This window comes from Ixodes scapularis, unplaced genomic scaffold (assembly GCF_016920785.2).
Source record: "Ixodes scapularis isolate PalLabHiFi unplaced genomic scaffold, ASM1692078v2 PGA_scaffold44__24_contigs__length_19508400, whole genome shotgun sequence".
In the NCBI taxonomy this organism is placed as follows: Eukaryota; Metazoa; Arthropoda; class Arachnida; order Ixodida; family Ixodidae; genus Ixodes; species Ixodes scapularis.
Window position 1 is genome coordinate 11,397,905 of NW_024609873.1, and position 5,254 is coordinate 11,403,158.

Here is a 5,254-nt window from a genome sequence, read left to right on the forward strand (position 1 = left end):
AATTGCGGCACGTCGCTGAAGCCAAAGCTCGACGAGGGCGGCCATTGTGATGATGGTGCCGAGAACACTTTCTTCATGTCTCGCTTGTCTGGATTCGTGTGAAACGTTCCGAATATTGTTTCTTTATTATAAAAAAAAAATAAGTTCAGTTCATTGTATCTTAAATGTTTATAATGAATGACAGGCGTGCGTATATCTCATCTGCATCACTTTTTTTTTTCCTCGTTTTTTCTAGGTTCTGTTTTGGTTTTAATTATGTCTTGGACGCGCTTCTCAACTGGGGTGTTTACGCCTACGTATCCTATAACACCGGACAAATGTTTTGAGCTAAATTACAGTTGGGAGGTGCTAACGTTCGTTGGCTTCGTGACAGTTGGGAGCACTGTTGTAACTAGGGTATAAGGCAGCAACATATTAAACTATCAAGTTTAACGTACAATTTTATAAGTGAAACGCGAAAGGCTCTATGCAGCGTTCGCGGGCTAACTGTGGCGCGCACTGTTCGTCCTCTCTATCAATAACTGGTACCAGTCTCTACGCATGGGTATGGGCATAAGTGGCGAAATATAAACGACCGATTCTTCCAACGAGCGCGTAGCTTCCACTGCACTGTCAGCTTATGAGCGAACAAAGCGATGGCATCTCCGAGTGCGGGACAGCAGACCATGAGCACTTTCCCCGGAGTACTTCGGAATCGTTTCTGTCGGAGCCTCCGTCGACCGGCCTGCAGCAGATTGTAAGGCTCTCCACACAGGAGACACTTTCCGCAGTGGAAAGCATGTAATGAACGGAAGCGGACGTTTTCCATCCGCTTCCGGTGCGCCTTGGTACGTTGTTCGTTGAGGGGAAAGTCACCCTCCGCTTGCGTCGTTGGACAGAGCTTTGCAGCGTGCTCATGACGCAGTGCAGGACACAGCCATTCACACGCTCTGTCTACTGTCGCTGAGGCCTCCGCTGTTGTTAAAAACAAAAAAAGGGGGAGAGGGCGGCCACAAGGAGGTTTGGGAGGAACGCCGCGCTGTTTGCGCTGTTGACATCCTGACTGAAAACGTAAGCACGCGAAAAAAAGCGTTCACGTTTCTTGAGAAGCTTCAACACTTTTTTTTTGCCGTGCACAGCAGAAAGCTTGTTCTGTTTGGACAGCCCTTGATTGAACTACAGAATAACATGCTTCTTCCGTCCTCACCACACTTAAACCTTCTGTGCCGCCATTAAGGTCAAACCGACCAATAAGGCTGTCCATTGTAGTCATGTCGTCAGACTAATATCGAGCTGAGTAAATAAAGAGGAGGTAAGCAACATGTCAAAGACGCATTCCAGGCACGAATGTTACACGGCGTTTAGTCCAATCGTGATTACAGCTGGTAAACCTGGAGAAGGGGAACAAGGGGGACAGAGGACAAACACAAACCTCCAAACACAGCTAGGTGACTGGTACGCGACCAAAAAAATCCGCCTGGTTCGGGTATCGAAACCGGGACCTCTCCGTTACAGGTGGAGCGCTCTACCAACTGAGCTAACCAGGAGTTAGACGTCAGCGAAGCAAACGGGTTTTATTAGTTGCCACCAGTCTAACACCAACAAGGGTGAAGCTTACAATTTTAAGGTTATAATTAGAATGCAATTACTTGCAACGGCGCAAGCGAGCTGGACAAGAATTATGAAAAATAATCCCTGGAGAAGGGGAACAAGGGAGACAGGGGACAAACACAAATCTTCAAAAACAGCTAGGTGACTGGTACGCGACCGAAAAAATCCGCCTGGTCCGGTTCGGTCGCGTACCAGTCACCTAGCTGTGTTTGGAGATTTGTGTTTGTCCTCTGTCCCCCTTGTTCCCCTTCTCCAGGGATTATTTTCATAATTCTTGTCCAGCTCGCTTGCACCTTTGCAATTAATCGCATTCTAATTATGGTAAACCTGTCGTGCTCGCAACCCGCTTCTTTTGGGGCGCGCATCTTCACCTCGCGGATTCGGATCAAGTTGGCCATCATTAGCTTGCAAATTCGTGGCAGCGCGAGCTCGGTGGAGCGCATCAAAGAGCGGCCAAACCGCTCCACCGAAATTAGGCGAGCCTTCCGGAAATCGGCTGGTGCTTGGTTGCAGCGCGCTACCTCATTTCCTTTCTCGACGCTGCGCCTGCGCGGCAGGCCCTCAAGTGGATCGCGCTATTGTGCGAAATGGCGGCAATGGCGGGACCGAACTTGCGTGCGTCGGTGCTCCTGCTGTGTGCAAGCGACACTTCAGAGCGCTCAGACAGTTCAAGTTCGAGCTCAAGCAACAATTCGAGTTCGAGCTCGGGCAGTAGCTCCGGCGAATCGCGTTCGCGGCTACTTTGCGAACGAAAGTTCACGGAGCTCTTTGGACCTCGTAACAAGAGACCCAAGGTCGAGGATTACATCGAGCGAACGGTTCACGTTATACTGGGACGAGGAGGTAAGCGATACGTTTCGTCTCATATACGTTCGGTTACTTCGTCTTATATATGTTGGGTTCAGCATGCGTACGCAAAGAAAACCTTTACTTCCAGTTCTGTCGGAACTTTCGCATCTCGAGGCGAACGGACCACAAGCTGATCGACGAGTTTGCTGCGTCTCCTATGTGCCCCGCTGCCGATCACGGAGGATCGCCAGCGAAGAGCGCAGAGGAGCACCTGGTGTCATTTCTCTGGTGAGTGCCTGACCGTGGTTTTCCGTGTTCATTTCCAATGATTTTTGTTTTCATCATATGTGCACAACTCAGGTATGCGGCTAACAAAGCATGCATCAGAGACGTTGCCGGACGTTTCAACCTGGGCGAGAGCACGCTTCACGGCATGATGGATCGAGTTCTGGATTTCATCCTGAGCATCACACCGCGCCTCATCAAGTTCCCCGAGGATCTGGAGCGCCTGTCAAGAGACTTTGAAAATGATTGTACCGTGATTCAATTATTATAGCTGTATCTCCTAAAAAGGCTAAGCTGTATCTCCTAAAAAGGCTAAGCTGTATCTCCTAAAAAAGTCTGTGCAGTGTGCACTACCTCACAAATTTTGTGAGGAGGTCGATGTTAAATATGATATATTTGTAGCCGTGAGCTACACATATATCAAATATATCAATACATCAAGTATTAGTTAGGCAAGGTGGCGCAAGCTGCCGCCCGTTACAAAGAGTACAGCCATTACCATCCATCCATCCATCCATCCATCCATGAGATGTCTTGAAAGGTCCAACCATATCTAACCACACCGTGTAAACTGGAGACCGACCTTCATCGGTTGCAGCAGTCGAAGTGGCGCTACAAATGGCATCTTCATACGTTGGCGAGTTGGCGAATATCGCAATGCACGACAAAGTTGTTTGCGTTCGGCCAGAAGCACTTTGTGCAAGTCTGGCGAGAAAGACCGCAGTTAACCGTAGGCATAGTAATAGACAGATAAAACAACACCTTATAGAAAGAGGACAAACAGGTAGTGCTTGCGATCATCGCACATCAACAGTAGGGAGCTTATAGGAACTTTTTATTGTGTATACTAGCCCTGAAAACGAGCATCTGTCTCTGCGCTCGCCGCTCACTGAATGGTCGCTACACCCTTTCCGTGACGTCACGACAAGAACATATTTCGTCCTCGTGAGAATTTGTTGGCACAGATCAACACGTAGGTGTGGTACTAAAAACAGCAAAAACGTTAGAATGTATCAGCAGCCAATACCCAACCATTTGCAAAGTAACTAGGAAAACTTCTTCCTCTGACAACACCCCAACAAGCCGCCAGAAGGCCGCCTCTGAGACTAATTGCTGATAATAGGAGTTCTATACCCGAGATATGAGCATAGTAAATTTTGGGAACGCGGGAGAGCAGATCAGGCAAGGAAATCATTGAATCGTTCACCATGAGAGCAATTGACAGTAATGTTTCCGCACCACCGCTGTTCCTATCTAAAATTGGGACTACAAAGCTTGCATGGCTGCAAATCAGCTTCGAGCTGATCAAATAGATTTTTCTGGCACAATTTTTTCTTCCTGATTTTAATTTTTGTAGTTCGCACTTTTCTCGTCCCTTTAACACGTTTCGTTTCTAAATTTCTGTCGTTAAGTTTGACCACAACCAATGCTTGAGAATTCACTCATGCAGCTCCTAGTCGAATTATGTGTTCGTCATCCCACGTGCCGAGTTCGTTTTAATTCTTTTGTAGTCAGTAACTTACTAGAAACCGAGAATATAACAGTGGAATAATTGAAATTAAATTTGACGCTAACCCTCATTCCGTGTCGTCTGACAAAACATCTCAGAACACCGAGTGAAACTTTTGTCTACCTTTCTTGCTGCAGGAATCCGGTTTGCCTGGCACAATTGGTTGCATTGATGGATCATACATTGCCATCGAGTGCCCTGCCAAAAAGATCCGGTCAACTTATTTCAACCGGCATGGCTACCCGTCGTTGACACTGCAAGCAGTCTGTGACCGCCACAAGCGGTTCCTGGATGTGACTACAGGACAACCAAGCAAGGTCCATAATGCCAGGGTTATCGAACATAAAGCATTGCCGACAAGCTTCCAGAGATCTACCGCAGGAGCCAGTTCCATATCTTCGGCGATGCAGCGTATTCCTTGAGAGAGTATATGCTAACTCCCTTCTAAGATTATTGTCGTCTGACAAAGAAGCAGAGGAATTTCAACCTGAAATTCTCAGGCACTCGCGTGCTGATAGAAAACTCTTTCGCTGACCCGAAAAAGCGTTTTAGGCAGCTAAAGCTCCTCGCATTCATCACTGTGAACCACTCAGCAAGGTTCATTATTGCTTGTTGCCTCCTCCACAACCTCTGCATTGAGGCTGGAGAGCATAACGTTGTAGAGGATCCCGAAGACGAGGACAATAGATGCCCAGACACTGGCTCCCAGGAGGAGTTTGGGCCCATGACTGCAACAGATTCCATTTTCCGCGGCCGTGGAGAGGAGAAGAGGGACAGTGTCATTGCCTAAATGTTGCTGGGATGAGTCAACATCCGGACACCTAAACTCACAAGTTTCTTTTCACGACGTCGTTGGAGGCCTGTAGAATGTAGGTCTTGGGGACAATGGGCGTCTGCCCAAGTTCTTGCTTTTTTCCCTTCCCATCAATATGGCATAACATTCCTTCCAATTCTTTTTTTTTTGTGATAGTTTTTTGCCCTGCCAGTGCCCCATTTTGTAGCCAGGCAGTGGCCTTGGTAACGGGTAGTAGAGTTTCGACACCCCCAACAAGCTTTCTTGAAGTAGAGTTGGGCAGAATC

The 5,254-nt window shown here is 47.8% G+C and overlaps 1 pseudogene; it reads left to right on the forward strand.

Annotated features, from left to right (window-relative positions):
- Nucleotides 1–2,177: 2,177 nt before the first annotated feature.
- On the forward strand, nt 2,178–4,964 carry LOC121047725 (annotated as a pseudogene).
- Nucleotides 4,965–5,254: the final 290 nt, after the last annotated feature.